The sequence below is a fragment of the Ruditapes philippinarum genome, unplaced genomic scaffold, assembly GCF_026571515.1.
Source record: "Ruditapes philippinarum isolate M1 unplaced genomic scaffold, ASM2657151v2 ctg363_1_1_1_1, whole genome shotgun sequence".
NCBI classification, from domain to species: domain Eukaryota; kingdom Metazoa; phylum Mollusca; class Bivalvia; order Venerida; family Veneridae; genus Ruditapes; species Ruditapes philippinarum.
The window spans coordinates 295236-312389 of record NW_026851633.1 but is presented as its reverse complement, the minus strand read 5'-3'; the positions used below and the strand labels follow the sequence as shown (position 1 = coordinate 312389).

Sequence of the window (17154 nt, the reverse complement as noted above, 5' to 3'; positions counted from 1 at the left end):
GACAGGAGTGATAAACACATAAGTTACGCTAATAGACCTACGTGTTCTGTTTCATACACAGGAGAGATTATTTATTTTAATCAAGTGACGTAGCATTAAACTTCTTTGATCAAAAGACATCTAGTATACATTTATTGCTTTATAGAATCACCTTTTATCAGCTATGTTTTTCAGATGCAACTTTTTCCGCCTACGAAAGTTTACTTTTCTTTTTAAATAAAACTCCAAAAGCTAGTTTTCTTATGAAATGTGCTTTTTCATTAATGTTAAACAACTTAAAATAATTATTTGTTGAAAAAAAAATCTATTTTTTTCTAAATTTATGTTCAATTTAAAGCTAAATCAAAGCTTATAAATATTTGTTAATAGAATACGGTGCAGTTCTCAAAGAACTTATAGAAGGTATCATACCAATATAGAAATGCACGCTTTCGTTGTTTATTTTAGTATCGGGCAAATGTATAACAATAAGACGGACTCCCCAAAATATAAAAAAAACACGTACTCAAAACAACAATTACAATAACCTCCAAAACAACAGCAGCATCAATACAAACAGACGCGTTACCAGATAGTTTGCCCCTTCTTGTTACACATTGCAAGGTCTATAAAATTATCTCACGACTTGCAAATTATGTTGTTTTTGCCCTAGTTACACAATGAAGGCCCATTTGTTTGTAGGCGTTTTTGTAAATTAGCCGATAAGGGGTGCAGTTTTATTCGATTTCTTGCATCAGAGACTTTTTCCATGAGAATATCAATAATTAAAATCTAGTAATTAAGCAGAATAATTTAAATATTACACCCAAAACATTTCCTTATCGGGCACAAGTCAAATAAATCAAATCAAAAACTTGATAAACATCCCATTTGAAATATCAACATAAAAGATTCAGCCGCATTCACAGTCGTCTTATAGAATCATTCTATTCACATATAATGTATAATATGAATAAGAATGATGAAGAGCAACCGCACGAATTACCATGACAATAGGCACGACTAACATAACAGCACGTGTATGATTTGTTTGTAATATGAACTATGATAGTTTGAAGTTTGTCAATGTCTCCATGTTCCCAAGATCACGAATAGTGCGATAGGAAAAATAAAACACATTATGATTACAAAATAAAACATCACAGAAACTTCAATGTAAGATATGACAAGGGTAATGGTTTGTCAATATTTACATTTACTGTAACATAAATAAATAAAAATACAAACCAAAGGAACGTGATTGAATAGTAGTGATACAAGATAACATAAGATAATTATATTTTCAGATAATTAATCATTATGAAATTTAACAAATTAAAATTTTTTTTAATACAGTTCATATTCTTTCTAAAAAGAAATGATTTAACCTAAACGTACAAGATCAAACATAATATTAAAACAAAAACCGTGTTTGCAAACAAGCTTATTGATAAAACTTATATGAATCACTTAAAAGCTTTTACCGACTAACAAACAGCTCACAATGAAACAGTAAAACAAAAATAAGTTCACAATCAAAAATTTGTGAACATAACCTACCGATATGCATAGCAACATTGTTAAAATACAACGTTATTTTTCACAGATAAAAATGATATCCAAAAATTAAAATTATATTAAAATTGCATATCAATGAAAAGGTCACACCAAATTTGTTTACATCAAAATAAATTACAAGAATAACCATGGTAGTCTTTTACATGACGAAATAACTTCCATATAACAGTCGAAAAATAAAATGATATATTCAAATTTAATAAGCATATAGCGAATGAAATTGACAAGGCACCCTTTCAAGAGTTCACGGACATTCTTTTTTTGCGAACACTATTTTAATCAAATTGACGGTATAAATGGAAAAAATTGCATAAAAAGTAAACCAAAGTTGTTTTATATCTGAGGTTTATTTACTTCATCCTCTCACACCTTCAACATGCTAGCATTTTATTTTTTCTTATGTAGTAAAATTGCAAAACTTTGATAATGTTTATTTTCAGATGTCATTTTTATTGTCGGTTTCGGCAGCTATTATGCTTGTTTTGAGATATGATGTTGTTTTTTTTATCAACATTATCTAAGAAAGAGTAACAAAAAGCCAAAAGCGTATGTTTTATTAACAATTTCTATCTCATTTCAATTTAACTGGTGCGAATTCATGCCGATGTTGAAGTATCAAAATGCAGTTTTATGTGTAAAATCATTTACTTTTCAAGATTAAGTAAAAAGCTTTTATATATACATTTGTAAATAATGTGTCACGGTGCATCGACATTTTTCAACAAATTTGAAAAAGTCATATGAAATGATATAAACCATGATTCTTCTGATCAAAGCCGACATTTATGGGAGCTGTTTGAAATTAGGAAACATGTATCATCACCCTTTGAGAATGGTTTGATATTGGGCATAACACTGGGAGAAATAAAAGACAGGAGAGAGATAGGCGGGATCAAGATGATGGTATTACTTTTGTACCAGTTAATACTATCTTACCAGACGCCGCTGATACTGACGGTAACACTCTGGTAAATATTTAAAAAACAAACGAAATTGTAAATTAATAGTTTTACACTCCTGGAAGCGATTACTGAAGAAAGAATAGCGTGATAACACATTGAAACAACACATTAACATATCAAAAAATGTTCCTGTTTTACATGATTTTTTTTTTGGTCATCAATTTCGATAAAAAATAATATGAAGTAAAACAAGAAAATACAATTTTCCAAAACAAAGAATGAAGAATGACATTAATGCGATTATCGTGTAAGATGATTGTGAATGCACTATCGTAAAAGAAGGAAATTTAACCGCTACTGGTAATTCAAAATCGTAAATAAATAACTACATATAAACATAGTTTAGTTATCATGATTGTAACAGAAAGTCTCTGATCACTATAAAAATATCTAACGGGAACTAACTGTATCGAAAATTATTAATACAACTTTAGAAATACAGGTCATTACTATTGTCCGAAACTGTCTATGTAATATTTTTAAATTCAATTCAACAACAGGTAAACAAACATTGGCAATAACAGAGACAAAATTTCTAAGTCAAAATCAAATAAAAAAAGACTCTTACTTGCAGCTCAACCAGGAGCAGCGCTAAATGACAAGTCCATAAAAATCAGCACATAACTATTGTAATAATCTCCATTTATTTCTTCAGGTGTGACACTTCTGCATATGACATTGCATGTTTGTTATAAAGACTTAATGGACTATTTGCCAATAATTAAGTGAGATTTATTAAACACTCCTATTCAGATGCACTTCAAGATCGTTTTTCATTCAATGCTCATTGTAACCCATTAGAAAAGTAAACAGCATTATGCAAGAAATGTGTATTTAATTTTTATTTATCTCGAGTGCTGGTTTAAACTTTAGCCAAGGTTTGCACACTTTAAGCGACTCTATATAATGATATTTGAACACTCGACGAGATATGAGGACAAAACTGGGTCGCGTCACAAAAATATGTACTCCAAAACAAACACTTGGCTTATCGGGAACACGAAAATTTCATTACGGATTTATTTTATGACAACCGGTATAAATTAGTACTACTTTATATGTCGTTCATTTCTTTACGGGTTTAAGCGTGTGTTTTGATGGAAGACCTTAGAGTTGTCAGATGTTAAAGCATGGCAGTGTCCGATAACTATATGGAATGAGTTTGCTTTTTTCTTGCATTGTTTAAACTGCTTAAACACATTTCGTTAAAAGCAATTTAAAGCTTAACACAGTTAGACCAATAAATGAAAGAAAAGCCCAATAATAAATATGTACGAGTATATATAAACTAAACAAACGTTTAGCATTCTACCACACATTGGGCAGTTACTTTTACGCATTGATTCCTTGTATTTTTCAACCTTTCACAAAATCACCTTTTAAAAATAGTCAGTGACTTTTATTTTTCTATTTCTTTATCATGATTATTTATTTGCTTAGCTGACGGAATTGTTAGAAAATAAGTATGCAAATATTTAAATTCAAATTGGGGCTATTCATAAAATTGCACAGTAAATATGAAAACGGGAAGGCAACTAACCGCAATTTTCTGGTCGTTTGACTGTTATTCATTTTAAGGCTAGTTGTTGTAATAGAATTAACACAAACATAACACATAACCTGATTAGATCACAAGATAAGAACAACTGAATTGTAGAAGAATACTGATTTATAAAATTAAACAAAAATAAAGAAAATACTTTGTAAAACATCGACCTTTAAGATGGGGCATTGCTGGTTCGGAATTAAATTGGAAAGTTAATCAGCTCTAGATTGCCTTATGTCTTATACTAAAAGAAAATGTTTTTCAGAAAGGAAAAACATTTATATTATGGTATTTCTAATTTATCAAAACATACAGCTGATTGTATTAGTTTAATGAAATTGAATAAATTAATTATTTGACTCGTTAACTCAAACAGTCTGTATCTCTTCATTATATATAACATCAATTGAAAAACAACATCATTACGTAACCGCAGATAAATATTTCGGAAACCATAAAAATATCAGCTTAGCACGCCATAAATCACCGGCCTCGGTTTATCTCCCTTTCACAGACTTCACCATTGAAACGCTCGTAAATAAATGCGAGTATCTATGGTGTCGCGTGTCCTCTTTATTATCACTTTAAGGGTTATTTGTAAGAGATTGTCAACCGTAGGAGTTTTATGGAAGTAAGATGGTGTTAAACGGGTAATAAACATAGTCTTTATTGAATGGAGACATCGAAATGAATGTAAGCATAGACGTTTATGAGCTCAGATAATTTACTCGATTTTAAGTTTTATTTCCTTAAAGTGATTTTATTTACTGAAGAAACACGATTGTCTTGACCATAATCAAGAGAAGTTTAAAACTTAGATATATTAATCTTTCAAAACGGTAAATAGAAAAGATCCATACATTATGTTGTGATATTTTCAGGAACTTCTTAAACTTTGTTAACGTGTTAAACGCATTAATTTGCCAGTCAATTATTTCTCAACATGAATCGAGCATTCGATCAATTCTAGTTACCTATGGTCTTAAAAAAATAAATAATGTGTATAAATATTTTTCCAGACCAACCGCGCATGTTTGCGCATGTAATATTATTATATTAACACGTGCATGCACGCAAGATGGAATGAGTAGCACATTGTACACGGTGTTATGTTCGTAAATTCAATATTTCTTGTTTGTTAATATAACAAATATTTGCCTTTGGTTATTTAGGAACAAATTAGAGAACTGCATTTGTTAGGGAGATGGTATTATGTTAGGGTGTTTTTTATTTTTATTTTATACGTAAAGAGTTGACCCGGAAATGCCGCCAGGAGGGCTATGGAGATTTAAGTAGTTCTGAGTGCGACACAGTTATAAAGTACCGGACTTATTTAACAGGCAGTTGTTTACTTTCTTCTCAAACATCACTATTATAAACGTCTGTTAAATGTAATTCATAAAATTAATTCTGGATATATTCAATAAAGGGACGAGCAAGAGACGCCAATTGTTTAATATATTTCAATCACGGACCTTTTTAGCATTTACCTTCTTCAAAGTCGTCGGTGACCGCTTCGGCCATATCATTAATTTTGTCGGCAAACATCAAAGGTAATTTATACATGCAGTATATGTACACACTAATGATCAAAGAAATGTACAAATATATAAATGGACATCTACTAAGTGTTGAATCCATTCTTACATCATTAAATGTATGTTTATTTGGAGAGAGCTTTTGTTTATCAAAGACTTCCGAAATGTTTACATTTATAACATAGTTTTGGTACTAGAATACCATTTCTCATTGTTTAATATAAATATCAACACATTTAGACTTGACCAAAGACAGTACAATTATTTAGGTGTATAAAATATGTTTGTAGGGCTGATAAGTACAACAGTTCACAATTAATAAATTCTTGAATATATTTTTTTTCTTGAGTCATTAAGCAAGCTAGCATATAAAAAATCAAGTTATATCAAACAGGGGAACCGACATCATATTTTTAGAAAATAAACGAAACCTTTCATGAATGCCAGACATGGTTCTAAAATATCATAACTATGTCCAACTGTTTCGTAGACACCACACACTAAAACAACTTGCCTTGAACTGTTTGAATTTATGGTTCAATCATAGTGCTTAGGTAACGGAAATCAATAGTCAATGCCACAGATTAAAAACATGCCTAATTTTAATTACTGGATTTGATTTTGCAAAAATATGATTTTGAGAAGCGAAAAATATGTCTACAGGTACTGGAAGTAACTATTAAGACATTTTAGGCACACACAAGTTGCTGGACTAATTCAGATTTAAAGTTAAATACCGTTTATTTCAGCTCCTTTTCCATAGCAAGATGAGAAAATTCTGGGTTTTTTGTGCCACATTTGATAATATAATATTCACTTGACTGGTTACTACATAAAAACACTTTTTATATATTTTAAACTTGAATACAATAAACTTTAAAAGAGAAGTATTTTGCTATGAATCAGTTTCTCTGAAATTTGATAAGAACTTAAATTCTTGATATATAAAGTTAACTTTTCAAGTATTCGATTCAATCAATCCTGTGTACCATTCTGGTGTGCTCCGAACGTGTTGATTTTTTTCTAAAATAGTAGTTTGTTCTATACAACTTTTATATTATACACTTTTGAAATGGAGTATGGCGTAAGATTAGAATTAAACATAAGTATAAGAATACTTTTTCTCCCCAAAAATGTGCATAATCAAATCGACAAAATCATACTTCTACGTTATTAATGATATGATTAATTGATGCAAGTTTTTGTTTTATATTTTTATCACATTAACTTCACACAATTCACAAAAATTCATATTCATAAATGAATATTATATATTACAAACTGACAACCTTTCGTCCTATATTTGGCTAGAAAATTACAACATTCATCATTTGATGGATATAAATAACACAGAGAAAAGCATTATGTTTGATTTTATTTAAATGAAGTAAACATATATGTTATTTGTCTTAATTAGGTCCCTCAGATGTACGCGCAATGACGCAAAACGTATATAAAGTATCCAAAAAGCCAGCACATTGTGTGCATAATGACCACACACAATTTCCCAAATCTGATCGGCTTAACGTTTCTTGACTTCCTAATTACAATTACAATAACAACAGTATTTAAATAACAAAAATCTCTCCCCACTAAAATAATAAAACCAAAACAATGAACAGTTCTATATTCAGTTGCACGAAGGCAAATTTACGCGAGTTTCATAACATCATATGGTATATGAATAGTATTAATAATACAATTATCAGTTATATAGGTGAAATAAATCATTAAACTTTATCCCGTTGCAAACAAAAGTGATTAGCTTTTACCACCAGTGTAGAGCCATGCCAGCCTGCGCATCCATGAATTCTGACCATGCAAGCTCTATACTGCTGGTTGATTAACTGCACACTTTTATCTTGGAAAGCTTGACAAGTCATTTATTTGTAATTCAGACGGAAAAAACGACTGTAACATGTATTCAGGCAATATATTTTCCTGGTTAGCTATAGAACGCAGAAGAACACCCAGCTAATTGGACATATACAATCACCTTAGAAAATAATATACTTATCATATACACGTATATAAGTATCATGATGTTACATATAACCCTGTTGATGAGGCCAACCTTACATTGAGAGTAAAAATGATGTTTAGGACCATTGGATTGTAAAAAGAACAAGGTGTCAAAATATCAGAACGGTCTTCAGATTTATATTTAAGTGAATGATAAAATGTCTTTTGTGAATATGGTATTTCATCTTTTATCATGCTGGTGAATATTATAATCAAATTTCTTTTATACATGTGTAAACCGAGAATGTAAAAAAACCTTGCAATGATTTCTACAACGATCCTATACTTGATTGGAAATTTGTTTAAATGCTTAATGAATATATATTACAAACTTTAAGTATCATATTTATGTCAGAGGACATCTCTATTTGAGTATTTCAGCATGCTTTGGTTTTGCGTTAATGCATTCTTTAATCATAATTTATTTGCATTCTTTGACATGATAAAAAACACTATGTCATTCTACAAGCAATGATATGATGTACAGGTATAAATTTGAATATTTGAAAACTAACATATATCATAATGATAGTAATTAAATCTAATGGATGATAATTCATATGTAATTTGCGCATCTCCTAAATCAATTTTAAAATTACCAATAAAATGTCACATGTTTCTTTGAACAATAAATGTTTTGAGCGTCGATTATAACATTTTAACAAACGTGTTATATCATCATTTTTTCCTTTCTAAAATCGAATTATTACGTCGTATGGACATGTGAAATGATCGCTTGATATCGTAAATACCTACACCTACACCAACACAATAACAACACCAACAAAAATAGCAATAAGTACAATAATAATGCTTAAGTATCACAAAGTAAACACCCGAACAAATACACCAAGCACAGGCCTAGCAACTTCGTGAATATGAATTCGACAGATGAAAACACAGTTAACAGATTTAACAAAAACATCTTACATTTATAACCATAAAAGAATGTAATCACGTATTTATACATCAATGACTTGTATTTCCCGCATAACAACGAGAGTTGAATGATGTTTTACACACTCATTTGAACTAATTACCACACTTGTGCTTGCAGTGTCCTAATTTGTGAATATAAAACACATACTAAAGGACGAAATAAGAACGATTAAAACAATTGTAGGAACAACAGTGATGTGTGAGCTTTTTTTGCAATTTCAACATACATTCTCTTTCCCCAAGTTACCAAGAACTGACGACTTTTTTTTAAAAGTTTTCTTTCGGAATAACTGCATCTTTGTTTATAGAAGAAATAACATTTATTCAAATCTGATGTTTAAAAATTTAGAATTTCTGCTTTTGCACAGTTTGCTTTCTAACACCGACAAACAACAATAATGCGTTTTCATTATTCGCCTTATAGAAAATACGTGATGAAATTTGATTTTTCCTTTTTATATTGTTTAATATCATGATTGCAATGTTTCAGTATCATTTTATAGATTGAGTACATTTATCAAATCTCGATTTATTCTACAATCATTTTCAAGAAGTTTTTGTCAAGACTGTTTTTAGCACAATTTGTACAAAAAATGCATAAAGCTAATGTATTATAGCATACAATCAGATATCCAGGAGAGACTGCTGCTATTAAGTGAGGGAATTTCTAAATAAACCCATTATACTCACCTCTTTAAGAGATAATCCAAACTATTTCTTATCGAAATGACTATAGTTTTCTCATTTTTGTTAAATATATCTGCTGAAAATAGTTCCTTATCGTTCAGAAGGTTTCATTTTAATATGCTCATAATGTCAAGTTATTAAAATCCATATTATCACGTAAAATATATGCACGTTTTTTTATGTATGAGCTCCTTTAGCAAAAATGATATTTCATTTAAACATTATATATCAGATATGTGCAAATATTCAATGTATCCGAAAGTATTCTCCAATAAACAGTTATTATATTCCCGAAAAATAGCCTTCATCAAATATGTTTCTTCTTCTAAATAAAGTTAACTCGGCCCAACAAATGTAAGTCACGTGACCTCATTTGAATATGACGTTCCATTCTAGTGTAGCGATGTAAATATGTTACACCGAATCAAATTTTCTAGCTTTATCTCACACAAAGCTAATTTCGAACAGAGAAGACAAAAAGAGGCAAGATTAAGTTGTCAAAATTTGTCACATTTTTGTACGAACGTGGATTTTGTTATTTCAAACACCCTAACTTCCCTTCCTTAGCTAATGAACATCTCCGTGTCCTACTCAAGCTGTACACTATTCATCAAACAAAATGTTTTAATAATAAATTAATGTTAAGGATAAGAGAATATCTAGTTAGGCCTAAGGGCGAAGTTAGAATGCGACATCTTCTGAACAATGTCATTTATTAAAGTCATATTGGCAAGTTATATAAAACCTAAAAGTATGGCTTAATTTGAAGGATTCAACAAGGCTGAAGAGAGCTTTGTTATCTTAGAGAAGAACACAGTATATCTATAATTAATTCCTGTATGTCGTTGCTAATCAAGGTAACAAATTGTATAAAAATGTAACAATGCAGTTACAATTTATGTTTGAAAATCGCCTTTATTGTATTGCTAGTATGTACTGTTCCCATAATTTTAAAGAAATATGCAAATAACAGAAAAGACAAAAAAAGAATAATTTATTTTTGAGTCTGAAACTTATGTCAGAATCTGTATCGATATCTATATCGCAATCATTTAGGAGTTATGCCTAGCAGTTAGCTACCTATCCATGTTTCCAATGTTTCCATGTTTACCATGTTTGGTAAATATACTAAAACATGTTTTTAAATAATTCTAGCATGCACCATTCCGAATTTTAGTGAAATTTTGAATTTTTTTAATGTCGGTAATATAGAATATATTATATCAAATAACCAATTTAAGTTTTACAATTTAAACAATTTCTACACACAAGACCCTTTTTAAGAGTCTTTTAAAATTTCACACTACGTTCCAGATACTTTGGTATTTGACATATATATGTTTATTGCCAACTTTATCATAAACTGAGTAACGGGAAAAAATGATATGCTGAAAGATTTATGTCAATGCTTACGCGATTACTTTTAATTTTGTAATAAAATAAAAGCAAAATAAACCTGCCAACGAGTTGAACTATTGACATATTATATTGAAGGTAAATTTTTCAGGTGTTAAAATACTTTAAACGCTCTCTGGTCATATGGTTAAACCATAAAACTGCAGTATATTTTGATATACCGTATGTAAATTTCTGAAAAAATGTTGATGTTCTAAGAGCTCCACGGAGATTGCTCTCATTAACTTTTGTCGTTCGGTTACCACATATTGACGAATATATTACCAATACTGACTGGCTGAACTTTCAGTTCAAGTATGCCCTCTGAAAGTTCATCAAAATTAATAGTATATGAATCATGAATCAAAATTCCTTTGTAATTAACAACCAGTGTGGTCTTTTTATTTGTTTAAAAGCACAACATATGCAAAGGAAGATATGTTTTATTTTTGGGATGTTTATATTTTTGTTAATTACATTTCCCTTCACTCTGGAACATACAGTTACGTATTAAACAAGTTCGCCATTTCCTCATGGTCTATGCAATAAAATGGTATGGCGATATTTTCTCTTTCGTTTTTTAATGTAAAACACGACAAAACTTCAAATAGTTTTAACAACTAACGCTTTAATTTCCGTAAAAAAAATGACAATACCAAAAATGTCAAAAGAAAATGAGTAGTATTGCTTTACAATTATCCGGTTATATTTGTGTTTATGGACCAGTCCAGCTTTATGTGAAATATTGATTTAAATATATGGGATATTATATTTGTAGATATTTACAAAATCGCAAACAAACTATAAGTACACACTGTTTTCTGAATAAGTACACACTGTTTTCTGATTGCACAGAGTTCAATATTTCTACTACCTTTCAAACGACCAATGATATTGTCACCTGAATGAAACTCATCAGTACTTAGTTTTTACTTGTATAATTTTCGTTGTTCTTATTTTTAACTAACACCGATAATGTAATGATCATATCACGAATTGTAACATTTTTTACTGTTCGAACATCTCGTGCATTATTTCAAGCACTATCGGAACCCGAGTTGAAAAACACCAACCTTCCATTACCTAGTTGGATAGAATGATGATTTTAAAATAAAATTGTCGTCAATGTATATGAAATAGAAAAGTTCTTAAGTAATGATATCTATATGCAAATCTATAGAAATCATATTAAATAACTTATATACAAGTATAAAATTCTATGTACTAACAGGCTTCATGAGAAGACATATATTAATGATATATAAACAATAAATCTATTGAATGCTATATCAAATCAATTCTATAAGTTTTTATTTTGAATAATTTATAATGACATCCCGTTCGTGGTTTGCCTGTATGCCTTGCCCTGTTCGGTGTCCTGCTGGGCTCCTTGCTGGTGGTCCCGTGTTGCTGGCTTTTTGTTTGGGGATGCGTTCATTGAGTGCTGCCCTTCCTTGATCATCTTGTTTTTCATATTTTAGATAATAATGAAGAGGCAATTATATATTCGCTGCATAGTGTCTTACTCTGTTTTATTTGTGTTAAATTATTAGCATGTATATTTCTTTGCCAATTTCATACATATCAATTTCAAATTATTTATACATTCACTGAAATTGATAACCTTGTAAAATAATTATAAATAAAGGTGATTTCATGGAAAGAACTTGCCGCAAACCTAAAGGCTCTATTAAAGAGAGTCTGTTGCAGATTTTATTTTTTCAACTAGTGGATTCCTGTTAGAGAACATATTACTCTAAAAAAGTTAGCCACGCCCTTTGCAGAAATTGGTCTCTATGAAGTCATAGTAGTATAATTGGGAAAAATAGGTTACAAAATTAGTCTAAATGGAAAATTTATGTAAGCTGATAATGAACGTACATAATCAATTAATTATTATGACTTTAATAATTTTCTTGTTGCTCATTTTAAATAAAACACAGATGATTTGTGTTTATGTTCATGACAAATTACGCGGGTTGCTAGTGTAAGAAGGGGCATGCTAAAGAAGTTGTAGCTTGTTGCATGAACATTTATTTAAATAAGAAGGCAAATACCTATAGTATTTAGTTCCTAGTACTAAATGCAAGCCTTTCCAATAATGAATGTGCTGTTTCATATTAATTTTCTTTTCATCTTGGAACATTGTCATTATGATCTTTCCTAATGTTCAAATGTTATCATTTTAAATCATTGTGAATGTTTGGAAGCGCTTTTAGTAAGTATGTCAAGTGATATAATAGTATTTTAAACAGCTTGTTTAAGTGTATCTTCCCCAATTAACAAATTTCTAAGTCAATGTGTTTATTTACATTTGTACAAATTGTCAAATCCATGTCAAATGACTGACAACATTCTTGAAAATATGACTGTTTGATGAATTAGAAAAGAAGCGACAGATTCTCACCATTCTAATCGTACTACTTTGTAGGAAATGTTGCATGGTATAATACGAAGATATATACAGAGCCAATGAAAATTCAACACATTAATTCGTATTTTTATAATGTATTACGAACCAAGATATCTTTGACACCAGACTTACGATATAGTTAATTGATTGCATGCTATGAATAGGAGACTAACATAGAGATACCTTGATTTCGGAAGTATTTCCAAAGTATCTCTATCTGGTCATAATCATTATGTTCTCAATAAAATAACGTTCTTCTGAGAACTAAATGGAATCGTAACTGGAAAAATCTGCTTAATTCAACTATTTCTAGACATTATACATTCGTATAAACCATACATTGACGCGTACCAGAGTATCTAGAACATTTTCCATATACACAAAGAGATACCCTCTTACGTTTAAAACAAAGGTATCGTTTCTTTGATGCAATAAAAATGGCAGCGAACCGACAGTTCGCCATAAAAGTTTATGATTTCTTTTCAATTATTTTAATCTTACATATGAACGACTTATCCACGGGTAATGTTAGAACAAAACATAAAGTATGTAAAACCAGACCTCCATATTTATTTACTTTGTCTTTTATCATGTTTTAGCAATGGATTTATAATTTATCTAATGTGTGTTTTATATGCCTTCTGTTTCTGGTTGAGTCAAATCTCCTTCTGAAACTCAGCGGGAAGGAAATGATTTACGTGCTATTAAATCGTACTCATCAGTAATCATACAGAACAGTTATTACACGAGAATTTCGTGCTAAATGCTCCGCGTAACAACGCATCAACCACATAAGTGTAGGTAATTGTGTTTTATGATTCAATATAGACAAAAAGATAATTAAATGACAATATGTGACAGTATGAATTATAAAGCATGTATTTGAAACATCTAAAAAATATATCAATAGTGTAAGACAATAAGCTTATAATTCTTAGTAACAATTTCGGGCCTTTATGGGTGTCTGAGCATCCAAAACTGACGATCATGTTGAAAAAAAAAAGTTATTAAATTACATGACATTTAAAGTTGGTAAAATCAGTTTCTTGCCTCTTGCTTCAAGAATGTTTCTCAGTCACTTTCTTTACATTTGTACATGAACTACAACATATTCCACTAGTTTAAGCGATCGAATCGCAATATTGATTGAAATGTATTCTTCTTATATCTAGCATTTTATAATATTTTCACGAAGTGAAAGCCAGAGCAAACATGATAGCCAAAAAAAAACCCCATGTGTTTCAATATTTGCCTCCAAAGCACTCGTCTTCCTCATTACTTGCTCATCATTGGTTCCACATGCGTTAAGTGTTGAAGAATGAATACTGCATACTAGGGGATACTCTTTAATATATTTAATTTTATGAACATATACAATCAACCAAACTCTGCAATGTTAACCTTTGTTTTCTGTGCTCTAGTCGATGAAGAGTATTCGTATCTTTCCATTTTTAAAGCATGTTATTCTTATTTTAAAACGTCTCTAAAGCTAGAATCAATATGTAGATATTTTGTGATAGATAAGAGTTGAAGTGTCTTGTTATGACATATTTGTCATACCCACCACGGCGCTTTGTTGCTGCAACACTGCTATCTTAATTCCTAGCTCGCCACCGTGGGCTAACTTAACTATACACCGATCGATAGTCCTTAAAATCATGACCTCAACAATGTTCTCTGGTGAGTTTTGATTTAGAAAATATGTTTTGATAAAAAATATTTTCACCCATGCAGTGAATACCTTCTGCCAATAATAATGATAAACCATGTCAAAACAATGTCCGTTTTAAAAAGTGAAGAAGACAGTTATTATAAGTATATTTTGTGCCATATGATATGTCTCGAATGGGCCAGCCTAATGGTGTTTACACAATATAGACCTTTTGATTTTGCTTTTTGCGTTGAAATAATTGCTTTATCATGTAATAGTGAGTTAATTATGAAAAAACGTAAACCCCACCGTCAAACGGCACAAACGGTAAGAGAAATATGCAGCCCATATTTATTGGAGTATTTTTATTTAGAAAATGACTTGAATTATATCCACAAGGCTCTTGTGTACCGTTTGAAACAGAACTTAACGTTGATCCACGATACATTTGAAAAATTGACCTCGAGGGATGAGATGATAATTCTCTCAGATGAAGTGAGAGAAAGCTTTTCATCACCGCCAGACAACAATAGTCAAATGATATTACAGCAAAATATCGCTGTAATATCATATGATAATTGCAGCAAAAGCAATTCACGATTCCAGCAAAAGGTGCCTGTCGGGCTTTAACTTTTAAGATGTTCAGTGCTGCTTTCAGTTAAAAAATATGATATACTGAAGAAATTGCTCTGAGAGCAGACTTTATGTGTTTACTTTTCTAAATCATTTGAACAATACAATGTTATGGAAAACATACCAAAGTACATGTATTTGCAAACACAGTTTGTATTTGAACAGCTCGTAAATAATATAAAAGTTACACAGTCTTGATAATATCTTATAAAGCCTTCCGTCACTTTATTTAACATTTCGTTTTGTTTATTTAAGAATTTAAAATTTATTGAATATTGGTTTTTTAGTGTGAACAAGCCTAGTTATGGTAGTATTGTCCAGTGACACAGCAATGCAAGCATGGCATATCAACACTGGTAGAACGTTATCTTCAGAGATAAAGGTATTTAGGTTTACAAGGTCAATTCTTCACCTGTCATACGGGCGGACTAATCATGGTTAGATTTGAGCGGAAAATTTGTCAATTTTATGCACCGAAGATGTGCTGTTATGTTTATGTTGTCGATTATCGCCCCTGTTTCATATCAAATTTGAACAGATTTTGAAGATAAGGGGGCGAACTAATGGTGGACCGTTACGCGCCTATTGGTTGCCGTCCAGAAAGTATTAATATATAAACAATTATATAATGTAGATGAAAACATTTGAATAGAAATACATATTTTATTTTAACTGTTAAAGTCGTATTATGCATGTTATACATTGATTCTCCACTAAACGTGCAAATTAGAAAATATTTTGTCCCTCGATTATATTTTGTTGCACTGCAGTTGAAAAATACTTTTTGGGCATTCTATTGCTTCATTACATAGTCATGTATGTAAAGCATTCAAATTTCAAATTAATGACTTAGTCTGTTGGATTTATACGAAAATATCATCATGGAAAGGTGCTGTATAACCCATTATGTAATGTCCCCAGGCTTGGGTCCCATATATTACTGTTGGTTTTACATATTTTCACCTGAAACATGTGTTGAAGAAAAACTGCTTTAGCATTAAGTTTTAGTTTAAATGTCTAAGTGAGCGATTTTTATTGTTTTCTACAGTGAATTTGAAAAAAAATACCAGCTGAAATGCATGTCCCTCATATATTGAACAGATACGTTACCAAACTTCAGGTAAACCTGAGTAAGAGTAATATGAACTTGTAACATATTAATAGTTTGCTATTGAACTCAAGTTTTATCATATTTCATTATTCAAAAATAATTTTGACGACAATATACATGCTAGAACCACAATGACTTTGCAATGATGAGGCAATTTGGATTATACTTTAAAGTGAAACAGATACGTTACCATGATATCCCACTGAGAAACATTTACTATTACCAGTACTTAAAAGTAGGATCGCATTTATGCATTATTCAAATATATGCTTTACAAAACTTAATATTTCAATATATTTGGCAAACATGTGTGTATATCTGATATATTTTAGTTTTTTGACCAACAGATACGTTACCAACAGATACGTTACCAATATTTATTGTTTGAATCTTAATTGACGATTTTGCTCAATTTTGAAATGGTTTTATGTAAAAATTTACAGAATAACGTACGTGTAGCCGATAAATGATGCTTTGATCTCGATTTTATTGGAAAACTGAAAATGTGAATCAGGAATTTGAAATTCAAGGATTAGTTGAGTTTTCTAGAAAATAAAATGTTGAAAAACAGGAAAGAAACATTAGAGATTTACTGTTTTATTTCCTGGAATAAATATATGTTGATATATTTTTGGTTTGCAAAATTTGTATTAAAAATAAAATGTAGAGGACTGTATAACTTCTGGTAACGTATCTGTTT

General features: G+C 30.3%; 2 protein-coding genes across 4 annotated transcripts in view; both read right to left on the bottom strand.

Annotated features, from left to right (window-relative positions):
- LOC132721629 (fibroblast growth factor receptor-like 1) overlaps positions 1 to 9614 on the bottom strand; it is a 99991-nt gene extending 90377 nt beyond the window's left edge. The window contains exon 1 of one of the 2 annotated variants that reach the window (XM_060706075.1): positions 9255 to 9614. The gene's annotated coding sequence lies outside the window, so the exon portion shown is untranslated. Of the gene's footprint in view, positions 1 to 3087; positions 3401 to 9254 lie in introns of those variants that run through there. The other variant, XM_060706141.1, reaches the window with a different exon arrangement.
- LOC132722763 (uncharacterized) overlaps positions 1 to 17154 on the bottom strand; it is a 451280-nt gene that overhangs the window by 294113 nt on the left and 140013 nt on the right. The window lies entirely within an intron of this gene.